Source organism: Mustelus asterias, chromosome 17 (assembly GCF_964213995.1).
Source record: "Mustelus asterias chromosome 17, sMusAst1.hap1.1, whole genome shotgun sequence".
NCBI classification, from domain to species: Eukaryota; Metazoa; Chordata; class Chondrichthyes; order Carcharhiniformes; family Triakidae; genus Mustelus; species Mustelus asterias.
Window position 1 is genome coordinate 65,001,104 of NC_135817.1, and position 14,212 is coordinate 65,015,315.

Below are 14,212 nucleotides of genomic sequence, written 5' to 3' on the forward strand. Positions count from 1 at the left end.
AGGAGAATGTGCAAACTCCACACAGACAGTGACCCAAGCTGGGAATCGAACCCAGATCCCTGGAGCTGTGAAGCAGCAGTGCTAACCACTGTGCTACCGTCCCCCCCTTTATCCACAACGCATGTTACTTCCTCAAAGAACTCCAATAAGTTGGTTAAACATCATTTCCCTTTCGCCAAACCATGTTGACTCTGCCCGATTACCTGGAGCTTATCCAAATGCCGTACTATAACTTCTTTAATAATAGCTTCTAACATTTTTCCTATGATAGATGTTAAGCAAACTGACCTGTAGTTACCTGCACTTTGTCTCCCTCCCTTTTTGAATGGACTTACATTTGTTATTTTCCAATTTAATGGGACCTTCCCTGAATCCAGGCAGTTTTGGAAAATTAAAACCAATGCATCAACTATTTCACTATTCCCACTTTGAGCCAAATTTCCAAATATACACTCGGTCCCTGTCTCACTCTCCCCTTGCTGACCATGTGCTTCTTGCTGCAGTTTGTTTATGAACTCCCTTTTAGAATTCTACTTCAGAGTGGGACAGCCTGAGAAGTTGTGAGGTATACCTTTATAAAAGTGACAGCACTTCCTTGACTTAAGTAATATTTACTGAATTTTTATGGATAAGAGTCGACAAGGGTTTTTCTTCCTATCTCTCTCTTTGCATAGTTTAAACTTTATTTATTAGTGTCACAAGTAGGCTTACATTAACACTGCAATGCAGTTATTGTGAAAATCCCCTAGTCGCCACACTCCGACGCCTATTCGGGTACACTGAGGGAAAATTTAGCATGGCCAATGCACCTAACCAGCATGTCTTTTGGACTATGGGAGGAAACTGGAGCACCCGAAGGAAACACATGCAGTCATGGGAAGAAGGTGCAGACTCCGCACAGACAGTGACACAAGCCTGGAATCAATCCTGAGTCCCTGATGCGCGACAATCAAGCACGTGGAACAAGGCTTCAGTTATTGAAGGCTTTTATTATCAAACAATGGAACTAACTAACACGAGTACACCAGTTCAGACCGGAGGGGTCCTGCCGGAGCAGAGGGTCTTATGCCTCTCCTCCGGAGGCGGGGCCCCACCGGGATGTGCCATAATAACATTTACCACAGGTAAACACCCTAACCCAACAGTAACATAAGGACAACCCCCAGTGGTAACCAACGATGGTTCACCACAGTCCCTGATGCTGTGAGGTAGCAGTACTAACCACTGTGCCACTGTGTGCCAGTTTGAGATGACAAGGGTGGGGAGAGTGTTGGAGGAGGATGGGGCGAGAGGGCGGTGTTAAATTGATAACAGGAAAAAATGAAAAATAAGTGATTTTACTGTGTATGTTATCATTGTATTTTTCAATGAAGAAACAGTTTTTTACATTGTCAGATGCGTCGTGCTCACAGAGAGTGACCCAGAAGTCTCACCACTAACTGGATCCACCGTCGTGTCAGTATCTGGGATGGTGAGTTGTGAGATGGAAGCTGACACCAAAACGGTGCCACCCTCGGAGGTCTCTTCACCCATATCCTCTGAGGACTCATCCGAGCTGTCTGGACCAGGATGGTCGGGAGCCACAGTGGGGACCACAATGCCAGATGGGCCCGGGGCGTCCGGATCTGTCCCTGCAACACAGGCCACAGGGTTAAGTGCAAGGGAGGGAGAGGAATCCGATATGCAAAAAATGTGATTCACGTCCCTCCATTGAACATAGAACAAAGCACAAAGAAGATTACACCACAGGAACAGGCCTTCGGCCCTCCAAGCCTGCAGCGACCAGGCTGCCCATCTGAATTGTAACCTCCTACCCTTCCGGAGACCAGATGCTTTTATTCACATCCCATTCACTTAGCTGTAAAGACGCCCCTTAAAGGTCACTCTCATATCTGCCTCCACGACCTCCCCCGGCAGTGAGTTCCAGACACCCACCACCCTCTCTGTGCAAATAAACATGCCTTGTGCATCTCCTTTAAACCTTGCCCCTTGCACCCAAAACTCATGCCCCCGAGAAGTTGCCTCAAATTGAGTGGAGGAATGACAGGTGCTCACTTCTTGACTCCAGCCCACCATGCTGTCTCTGACAGCTCGTATCTCCCCTTCTCTGGACAGCTCCAGTGCCCACTCTTCAAAGGGGGTGAGGACCCGGAGGTCTGGCTCACCCCACCCTCTGCCCCCCACTGTCTTCACCCTCTCTCTGGTGATATGGTTGATCTTCTCCTCTGGAGACAGAAGGAGCCATGAAAGAAATGATGGTGTGACTCCAGCAGAGTGTCAGGTGGTGGCCCTTAGCGGGCAAGTGCTTGGGGGGAATAGGAAGGAGGTGCTTGTGGGTCAGGGTCTGGAAACATGCAGGGTGCTGGGGATGGGAGGAACTGGGGAAATTTGGGGGAAGATGCTAGATGGGGTTAAGCACTCACCCTTGCTGCCAGGATGAGGTCATTGACCTTTTTCCGGCACTGATTCCCGGTTCTGGGGGCCAATGCCCTGGCACTGACTGAGGCGGTGACTGCCTCCCAGGCCACATTGCCATTAGCCTCCCTGGGTTTGCATCCTCCTGGGGGGAAGGGTGTGCCCCACCTCACGTCTGCCGCATCCAGCAGCCTCCCCAGGTCACCCTCAGTAAATCAGGGGCTGGTTGTGTGGTCATTTTTTTCCTGCACTGCCTGCTGTCTGTCCATCTTTGGGTTTTTTATGGAGCTGCCCCTCGTTAGGGCAGATCAGCTGCAGGCAGTTTGGCAGAGAATTCCAGCAAGTTCCATGCAGTTTGCTTGTTAACATTGAGGGGAAGGCAAGTGAGCTCTTGCAGGTGTGCTGATGGGGTGGGGGGGAGCGGTTGGTGGATCAGTGCCTCAATGATTGGGGACAGGCGAGAGAGGGGGAGGTGTTACACAGCCATCGGAGTCAGGAGGAGATGGGGGCCTTGTGCAGGAGAGTCTGGGGTTGTGGGGTGGGGGGAGGTGGTTCACTCTGCCTGAGATCAGTGGCGTTGGAGGGGGGGGGGGGGGGAGGGGGGGGGGGGGGGGGTGGATCACTCTGCCTGAGATCAGTGGGGCGAATAGGGGTCCGCTGCCCCTCAACCTGAGATCGGTGGGGGGAAGGGGGAGGGGCCTGTGATCGGTCTGGGTGGCGAGGGGTGGTGGGAGATACGGGGTCAGTAATGTTGTGGGGTGGGGAAATGTCTGTGGGGGCCAGGGGAAGGCGCTATCCAGCCCAGGAGGGATGTGGCAGGGAAGCAGCATTCTATCAATTTATTTTGCGCATGCCCTGTTGGAGGCGCCGATCGGAGCTACAGGGTTTCGGGCGCGTTAAGCCGTGCCCACAGGCTTGTGCGGCACAATTCAAAATCACTGATATTTTTTGCAGGCAGTGTGTGTATGGGGGGTGCCTCAGAATGGGCCTAAAAGTCGGATCTGAAATACTCCCAGTTTCAAGTCCGTCCAGCACTTAGAATCAAAATGGTAAAATATGACCCATCGTTTCAAGTCAGAATGACCCTTCATCAGAGCATCCACATGTAATGAATTCAATGAAGCACATGATGCTGGCCTCTTGGAGTATGAGCTCCCTGATTGAGGTCATAATTGCCCTCTCAGTTAGGAAGCCTCACCTGTATATAAAAATGGGAGTGTCAGGGTTCCTGGCACTCCGGATTCTGACTGTGTACCTGAAGCACTCTGGGAGTGAAATAGAGTTTGTAAGCAAAGGAAACCTGATGAAGGAGCACCAGTTTCTGGCGAGTTATTTCACCGCAGTACTTGGCCTTCACCACCTAGGGGTTTTGTTAGGGTTCTGGTGGATTCATAGGTGACTGCGAGTGCCTATCTGCAACTGGAAGGTTTTAATACAAAAAGGAAAGGACGTCACAGGGGATGAATTTTGGATGAGTTTCTGGCTCGAAATTTTCTCTCCTTGCAGTCTCTCTCTGCATCTGATACGTGTTTTCTGTTTAGTTGCACTGGGTGCCGTGATCCTGGGCGAGCTTCTTCCAGGACTTGGAGTCGACATCAAATTCCTAAGTGAAGCCTTGACAGTGCCCTTGTAGTGTTTCCTTTGACTGCTATGAATGTACACCCTCAAACTCGCCATTGAAGATTCATTTTGGTGAGCAAGTATCAGGCATTCTAACTACATGACCTGCCAGCTCAGTCATGACTGTCTTAATATGGTGCGGATGCTTGATATGCCACCTTGAATGAACACTTCATTGTCTGGTATTTTGTCCTTCCATCTGATCTTCAAGAAATTCTGAAGGCAGCTCAAGTGCAAGTGGTTGAGTTTCTTGGCAAGGTTCTGGTGTACAATCCAAGTCTCACATGTGTAGTGCACAGTTTCAGCAGACTTAATCCTCTTCATTCACAGGTTGATTTTTGAGCTCTACAGAAGACTACACTTGCTTTGGCAACTCTTGCATATGTCTCATCATCAATACAGACAGCTTGAGAGAGTGTACTGCCCAGATAAGTGAACTTATCCACTGCTGACAGTTTCTGGGCATGGACTGAAACAAGAAGCTTACAGCTAATGTGTAATATGAGCATATTAAGTGTTTGTATATGAAGTATGGTTTGTCTGTTGGTCGTGTGGTCTAATTTTAAATAACACAGGTAGTTACTTCAAGCTATTCTATTTACAATATATCCACGACATACAAAGTAGGCACATCTTTCTCAAGTACAGACTCTAGTACACGATTGCTGATGTCACTTTTATTTTATTCATTCAGGGAATGTGGGTGGGCATCGCTGGTTGGCCAGTATTTATTGCCCAACCTTAATTGCCCCTGAAGTGGGTGGCTTGCTGCGCCATTTCAGAGAGCAATTGAGAGTCAACCACATTTCTGTGGCTCTGGAGTCACATGTAGGCAAGACAGATAAGGACAGCAGATTTCCTTCTCTAAAGGAAATTAGTGAACCAGTTGTTCTTTTCCGACAATCGACGATGGTTTCATGGTCATCAGTGGAGCCTTAATTTCAGTTATTTTTTATTGAATTCAAATTGCACCATCTGCCGTGGCAGGATTTGAAACCAGGTCTGCAGTACCTTAGCTGAAAGTGCCTAATGGTGTTTGGACAAGATAGGAATATGGCTTTTCCGTTCATTGAAAGACTGCTTCGATTCCAAATCCAAACCTTCTGGCTTGGTATTAAGTGCATTGTATGGGGTTATATCACTTCTCCTGATTTTCATGTAGGCTGTTTTCCATGTTCCTCACTTATTTATAGTTGGCTGCCGTAACTTTGGGTTGCAGGTTCCGTCACAGCAAAGGGAGTTGTGTCTGAGCCATCAGCCCACGAGCAGTTCCACTGGTGAAAGGCCATTAGTTAAAGGTGTAGCTCTGTAAATCAGCGGGCTCCATTCCAGCCAGAATTCTTGGTCATTAAGATCTTGATGATTTTCACAGCTCCTTCTGCCTCTCCATTCCCCTGTGGGTGGAAAGGAGAACCAGTAACACGGGTGATTCCATAGTCATCTGTAAATTTTTTAAATTGTTCGTTGACAAATTGGGGCCTGTTATCCAAAACAACTTCATCTGGTAAACCTGTGTGTGGAGTATATGTTCTGTAAGGCTCTGTAACCACAGTCTCAGCCATTGTAATGTGAAGGCTGGTAGCTTCTTGGGTACCTTAAGTAATAGTCCATGGTAACAAGGTTTGCTTTTCCACAAAAGTGGAAAATGTCACGTTCCAGTTTCTGCCAATGTTTATCTAGGAAGTGGAAAGGGGCTCTGTGGGTGGCTGGTGATTAATTTTGCAATTGTAGCTGGACAACACAAAATCTTGAATAGCCTTTGAAATGCCTGGCCAGCATGCAGATAGATGTGCACATGCTCTACACTTCACTTTTCCCAAGTCACCACCATGGATCCGATAGAGAATCTCCTCCCTCATCATCTTGGGTATCACCAGGTTGAAGATCAGAAGATCGTCCACAATCACTATGCGCCTTTGCTGTTCATGATATTTTCATGGAGGTTGTACTTTTCCAACCGCTTGTGGCTTTCACGAAGAAACTGGGAGGGATTTTTTTATGATTGAGGAGAATGCTTCCAGCTCAGGAACAGGTATGAAATCCTGGGAGATGTCTTGATCCACCTGAACAGAGTGTCAGCTACAGTCTGCAATTTCTCTGGCACATACCCGCAAAGCATCAACCGAACTCTGAAATTTTGGATGTAGCATCATTGTGACAATCACTGTGGGATTCAAGAGGATGATTAATGGCCTTTGGTCAGTCTCAATTTGGAAAGGTAAACCCATTAAGTAGTGGGAGAATCTCTCTGCTTCCATATCATTGCAGTTTCCTTCTCTGTAGTTGCGCAGCGTTGCTCCATTTCGGTTAACGCACTGAAGGCATAGTGTCCATGCTTTCTGTTGCCATTGTTCTGGATCTGAATGAGTACAGCTCCACGGCTGGTTGAGGATGCATCAGCAGCCACTGCTGTGGGCAATGTTGGATGGTAATGTGCCAGCACATCTGAATATATGAGCCTTTCCTTTATATGGTAAAAAACATTGGTCGGCTCAATCCCTCAAAACTGCTGTTGGCCCTTTCATAGGTTTGGTACTGGTAGCAAAATTTGGAATAAATTTGCCAACTGGATTGACCTTTCCGAGGAAGCTCTGGACATCAGTAACACACTTTGAGTGTGGAAAGTCATTGATAGCTTTTGTTTTTTGGGGGTCTATCATTATACCCTGTCTTTGAATGAGGTGTCTCAAGAATTTGATCATGGTCTTGGTGAATTCACATTCACACTTAAGGAGAGACCTGCCCCTTTGTGAACTCCCCAGACTCAGTTGCCTTGCTCCTGTCTTGTGGCTCCATGGATAAGGACATCATCCATGTGATAAATGTTCTTTGTTTACCTTCTAGAATACTTGACATTGTTCACTGGAATCCCTCTAGAGCAGATGATATCCCGAAGGGAAAGCAGAAGCATCTGAGTGGCATGGTATATGTTGTTTACAGCCTGCACATTGCCTGCCCTGGGTATTCTATTGATGATATGGAGATGCCAACATTGGACTGGGGTGGGCACACTAAGGAGTCTCACAACACCAGGTTAAAGTCCAACAGGTTTATTTGGAATCACGAGCTTTTGGAGCATTGCTCCTTCATTAGGTGAGTCTGGTGAAGGCGCAGCGCTCCGAAAGCTCGTGATTCCAAATAAACCTGTTGGACTTTAGCCTGGTGTTGTGAGACTTCTTACAATTCTATTGATGGCACCAACCCATTTTTAGATTGGTGCTACCATGTTTTGTATGTTGGTCACGTGGTTTATCTTATCTTGACTCTTGTCTGACTCAGGTAGTTACTTCAAACTACTTTATTTACATTATATACTACAGATGTGATGAGCTACTAGATAGCCGTATCTCTCGTGAGTACAGATTATTCCGTCTGCTCTATTGAATCTGTAGCAAATGACAGCTGTCACTGTTACATCATGGCACATCTCAGTAACTAATTAACATAACCTCTAACCCATTATACGACAAAGTGCACTTGTCTGAAACAGACATCTAAAGCTTATTCAATTAAAATGAATTCATTCAGGAAAAATAAACAGAGATAAAAAACAAATAATTTTCTTCAATACGAAAGCAAAATACTGCGGATGCTGGAATCTGTAACAAAAACAGAAAATGCTGGAAAATCTCAGCAGGTCTGACAGCATCTGTGGGGAGAGAAAATAGAGCCAACGTTTCGAGTCCATTAAGTGATCAGAAGGTGTGAATGTCTGTACCTCTGTTCTGCTAGTTGCGCATTCTGATCACTTAATGGGCACATTGATCACCTTTCTCAGCCTTCTTCATCGTCATGTACATTTCCTTTGTCCAATTACAGCCCCCCGACCCTCAAAGTATAAATCTCTTCTGATTTTCTTTGCTTTTAGCTCTGACGAAGGGTCGTTTTCTGTTTATGTGCCATAATTTTACAGTCTCAATTTACTAATAATTTCATAATGATTTTTGCATAATATTTATGGATGTTTTACTTCAAGCATTAAACCAATATTTATAATTTCAAGACGGTCTCTGAATCGTCTCTGTAAAAGTTATAACTCTCACAACTTTACTTCTTGCTCAGGATTTCTTAACTTAGAAGATCTAATTTGATCAGACTGCAATGATCATGTAGGAGGCAACAGCAGGAAGCAGGCCAGGCTGATTCAGTATTGGTTTTTAACTTGAGTGGGAAGGCAGCAGTGTTAGATGAGAGTTGAGCCAGCAGGTTGTGAATTTTGCGGAGGAATGAAGTCGAAACAAGAACATCCATATGTCAAGCTACATTCAAGAAGGTGTCAGGTCAGGAAGCCAGGCATTTCAAATCTCTTTTCCACCCTCAAGCAGATGAGAAACTGGCACACCAGGAGAAAGTTGGACCAAACTCAGAGGCTCTGAATTCACTTAAAAATTGATGCTAAGAATGGCGGATTGATACCTCCGGCATTGTTCTGTAAATGTGATCAGGGGCTGGAATTTTCTGGCCGTTCATGCCGGTGGGACTTGCCGGTCCCGCTGCAGTGAATGGAAATTTGGCCGAGCGCCAAATTCTTGGACCTCGCTTGTAGCAGCGGCGGGGCGTGAATGGCCGGGAAATTCTGGGCAGGGTGTCAGTGAAAGCAGATCGTCAGGAACGTAAGGACAAGAGGAGGCCATTAAGTGTGAGAGCAGGTGTGAAAAACAGGATTTTATCCACCCACCACAATGATGGGTTTTCACGCCATATGGTCCACTTCCCACCACATGATTTTAAAGTTAAATGTTTATTTATTAGTGTCACAAGTAGGCTTACATCAACACTGCAATGAAGTTACTGTGAAAATCCCCTAGTCATCACACTCCGGCCCCTGTTCGGATACACTGAGGGAGAATTTAGCATGGCCAATGCAGCTAACCAGCATGTCTTTCGGACTGTGGGAGGAAACCGGAGCACTCAGAGGAAACCATGCCGATACAGAAAGAGCATGCAAACTCCACACAGACAGTGACCCAAGCCAGGAATCGAACTCAGGTCCCTGGCGCTGTGATGCAGCATTGCTAACCACTGTGCCACCCAAGCACAGGGTTAAATACAGCGTAAATCTCCCTCTATATTGTCCCCATCAAACACTCCCAGGGCAGGTACAGCGCAGGGTTAGATACAGAGTAAGTCTCCCTTTACACTGTCCCCAGCAAACACTCATAAGACAACTACAGCACAGGAGTGAATATTGAACGTGGGATTGGGTTTGGGGTGAGGGTGGGGTTGGGGGTGGGGGGGGGGGGGGGGGGGGTCTCTCTGCTTCCCCCTCCCCCTCCCCACCACCACCGCAAGTGGAAAATCCCAGCCCTAGTTTGTGTAATCTCTCATCATAAGTAAGCCTTGGAGTCCAGATATCATTCTAACAAATCTAAGCTACATTAATCTTTGCAGAGATGTGTTACCTAGACTGTTCACAGTACTCCAGGTCTGGTCTTTCCAGGCCTTTGCTTTATAGCTTAAGTATCATTGCCATCCTTTTGAATTCTATTTCTGTAGGTCTGAAGGTCAGCATTCCATTAGCCATTTGATTACTTTCTGTAACTGTCCGTGACATTTTAATGATCGATTTACCTGGACCTCCATTATTTCTGGATTTATGTCAGTGATATAATTGGGTTATAACTGGTGACTGTGTTTAAAAGAAATAAAACAAAACATGACTTTAAAAACTCTGCATTATGATTTTTAAAAGCATAGTCCCAGTGTGTAGTGATGTTGATCCAATTAAATGCAGCTAAGCGATTAGTTTTATATTACTTTTTACTTTTATTTCAGTGGTATGCACAATTTAACTCGGTGTGTTTTCCATGAGATTGGATACCTTACATTTTACCTATTTCTAAAAAATCAACCCGAATTTGCCTGTAATAAACTTGCTGCACTGATTGTTAAACTACCAATTGAGCACTCAATGAGCTAAAACCTTGAAGAACTGAACACATTGCTTATGTTGCACATACCTCTAATTCTTTTCACAGAATCACAGAACGTTTGCCGTAAGAAGGAGATTATTTGACAGGTTGAATTTGCACTGGCTCTCTCTGAGAGAGCATTTTACCAAGTCCTTATCCTCGTAACCTTATCCCCATAGTCCTTATCCTTGTAGCCCAGAGTGGCACGGTGGCCCACTGGTTAGCACTGGTGCCTCAGATTTCTGGCTTGGGTCACTGTCTGTGCAGAGTCTGCACGTTCTCCCTGTCTCTGTGTGGGTTTCCTCTGGGTGCTCCGGTTTCCTCCCACAGTCCGAAAGATGTGCTGGTTAGGTGCATTGGTCATGCTAAATTCTCCCTCAGTGTACCCGAACAGTGTGGTGACTAGGGGATTTTCACAGTAACTTCATTGTAGTGTTAATGTAAGCTGACTTGTGACACTAATAAATAAACTTAAATTTGCACAATCTTTCTTTTCAGATGGCATTCCAATTCCCTTCTCAATACCTTTAACAAACCTGCCTCCACCATCCTCTTAAGAAGTTTGTTCTGGACTCCAATCACAATCTGGGTGAAAAAAACAAATTCCTCACATCACTTTTACCCCTTTTGCCAATTCTTTTGAATCTGTGCCCTCTAGTTCTTGGACCTGTCTCGAGAGGGAACAGTTTCTCACCATTAACTCTGTCCATACCCTTCAGGATTTTGTATACCTCTTTCAAGTCTCCTCTCAGCCTCCTTTTCTTCAAGAAAAACAGTCCCAACGTCTCGAATCTACCCTCATAGCCTCAGTTCTTTATCCTTGGAATTATTCTTGTGAATTTGTTTGGTTCAGGTAATAAAGAATCGGGGAAATCAATTTGCCCAGAAGGCATGATATTATCTCATGTCTCAGGTAAAATTCATTTTCTTATGCATGAAAAGTAAAAACATACATTGCAATTCATCATTAAGATCAATGTTCCCAAATGATGTTTTTATCAGATACTCATCACAATAATTCTATGAATTAATGTGGAACAGGTCAATCATTTCCAGTGTGGTAGCAATGGAATCATGAACATTTATGCGTTGGGTGTAAAACATGTGATGTGTCATAGATAGGAAATGTTGAAAAGAAAGTATTAGAGTCATAGAGTCATAAAGGTTTACAGCATGGAAACAGGCCCTTCGGCCCAACTTGTCCATGTCGCCTTTTTTTTTAAACCCCTAAACTAATCCCACTTGCCCACATTTGGCCCATATCCCTCTATACCCATCGTACCCATGTAACTATCTAAATGCTTTTTAAAAGATAAAATTGTACCCGCCTCTATTACTACCTCTGGCAGCTTGTTCCAGACACTCACCACCCTCTGTGTGAAAAAATTGCCCCTCTGGACACTTTTGTATCTCTCCCCTCTCACCTTAAACCTATGCCCTCTAGTTTTAGACTCCCCTACCTTTGGGAAAAGATATTGACTATCTACCTTGCCTATGCCCCTCATTATGTTATAGACCTCTATAAGGTCACCCCTCAGCCTCCGCTCCAGAGAAAAAAGTCCCAGTCTATTCAGCCTCGCCTTATAACTCAATCCATCAAGTCCCGATAGCATCCTAGTATTGGAAATGCCAAAAGTCTGAAATAAAAACAAAATACTTCAGACTTGCATATTTAAATTATTTTATGACAGGGAACTTGTGTGTAAAGAAATTCAGGACTTTTACATTTATTTATGGGATGTGAGCATCGCTGGTAAGGCCAACATTTATTGCCCATCCTGAATTGTTCTTTGGAAGGTGGTGGTGAGCCACCTTCTTGAATTTTTTTTAAAATTCTTTTTTTTCCTCCTTCGTGGGACATGGGCATCTCTGGTTGGCCAGCATTTATTGCCCATCCCTAGCTGCCCTTGAGAAGGAGGTGGTGAGCTGCCTTCTTGAATCGCTGCAGTCCACATGCTGTGGGTTGACCCACAATGCCGTTAGGGAGGGAATTCCAGGATTTTGACCCAGCGAATGCAAAGGAACGACAATATATTTCCAAGTCAGGATGGTGAATGGCTTGGAGGGGAACTTGCAGGTGGTGGTGTCCCCCTTTGTCTGCTATCCTTGTCCTTCTAGATGGAAGTGGTCGTGGGTTTGGAATGTGCTGCTTTAGGATATTTAGTGAATTGCTGCAGTGCCTCTTGTAGATAGTACACACTGCTGCTACTGAGTGTCGGTGGTGGAGGAATTGAATGTTTGTAGATGTGGTGCCAATCAAATGGGCTGCTTTGCCCTGGATCGTGTCAAGCTTCTTGAGTGGTGTTGGAGCTGCACTCATCCAGGCAAATGGGGAGTATTCCATCACACTCCTGACTTGTGCCTTGTAGATGGTGGATAGGCTTTGGGGAGTCAGGAGGTGAGTTACTGGCCGCAGTATTCCTAGCCTCTGACCTGCTCTTGTAGCCACTGTGTTTATGCCTGCAGTCTGTCTGGTTTAGGTACACCCACAGTGCTGGGTATGTAGGGCACGCACACACGAGGGGAGTTGTTGTATTTTGACCCAGCGACCATGAAGGAACAGTGATATTGTTCTAAATCAAGGTGATGTGAGACTTGCAGGGGATCACCAACGCCTCTGCTAGTTCTAGAGAGTGTTGCAAAGTGTTGTTGAAGGAGCCTTGCCAAGTTGCTGTCAGGCATCTTGTAAATGGTAGACACTGTTTCTACTCTGCACCAATGGTGGAGAGAGTGAATGTATAAGATGTTGCATGGGATGCTAATCAAATGGGCTGTTTTGTCCTCAATGGTGTTGAGTTTCTCAAGTGTTGTTGGAGCCACATTCAAGATGGCATAGTGGCAAAGTGGCTTGCACTGCTGCCTCACAGCACCAGGGACCTGGGTTCAATTTCATCCTTGGGAAACAGTCAATAAGGAGTTTGCACGTTCTCCCTGTGTCTGTGTGGGTTTACTCCTGGTGGGCTGGTTTCCTCCCACAGTCCAAAGACAGAATCATAGAATCCCTACAGTGCAGAGGAGGCCATTCAGTCCATCGAGCCTGCACCAACAACAATCCCGCCCAGGCCCTATCCCCATAACCCCACATATTTACCTTGTTAGTCTCACTGACATTAAGGGCACTTTAGCATGGCTAATCAACCTAACCCGCACATCTTTGGACTGTGGGAGGAAACCGGGGCAGATGGAGGAAACCCATGCAGACATGGGGAGAATGTGCAAGCTCCACACAGACAGTCACCCAAGGCTGGAATTGAACCTAGGTCCCTGGTGCTGTGAGGCAGCAGTGCTAATTGCTGTGCCACCGTGCCACCCCAATGTGCAGGTTAGGTGGGTTGGTCATCCTAAATTGCCCCTTAGTGTCTAAACATCTGTAGGTTCGGTGGATTGGCCATGGTAAATGTGCGGGGTTACAGGGATAGGATGGAGGGGAGGACCTGGGCGGGATGCTCTTTCGGAAAGTCGGTGCAGTCTCGATGGGCCAAATGGCTTCTTTCTGCACCGTAGAAATTTAATGATTCCATAATTCAAGAAGTCAATATGGCCATATTCCATCACTCTCCTGACTTGTGCCTTGTAGAATAGTGGACAGGCTTTAGGGGGTCAGAAGGTGAGTTCCCTGTTGCAGAATTCCCAGTCTCTGACCTGCTTTTGTAGCCCGAATATCCCTATGGCCAATCCATGGTAAGAAGTCTCACAACACCAGGTTAAAGTCCAACAGGTTTATTTGGTATCACAAGCCACCAGCTTTCGGAGCGCTGCTCCTTCATCAGTTGAGTGGGATTTCAGTTCACAAACAGGGCATATAAAGACACAAACTCAATTTACAAAATAATGGTTGGAATGCAAGTCTTTACAGGTAATCAAGTCTTAAAGGTACAGACAATATGAGTGGAGAGAGGGTTAAGCACAGGTTAAAGAGATGTGTATTGTCTCCAGCCAGGACAGTTAGTGAGATTTTGCAAGCCCAGACAAGTCGTGGGGGTTACAGATAGTGGAACATGAACCCAAGATCCCGGTTGAGGCCGTCCTTGTGTGTGCGCAACTTGGATATCAGTCTGCTCAGCGACTCTGCGCCATCGTGTGTTGTGAAGGCCACCTTGGAGAACGCTTACCCGAAGATCAGAGGCCGAATGCCCGTGACCGCTGAAGTGTTCCCCAACAGGAAGAGAACACTCTTGCCTGGTGATTGTCGAGCGGTGTTCATTCATCCATTGTTGTAGCGTCTGCATGGTTTCCCCAATGTACCATGCCTTGGGACATCCTTT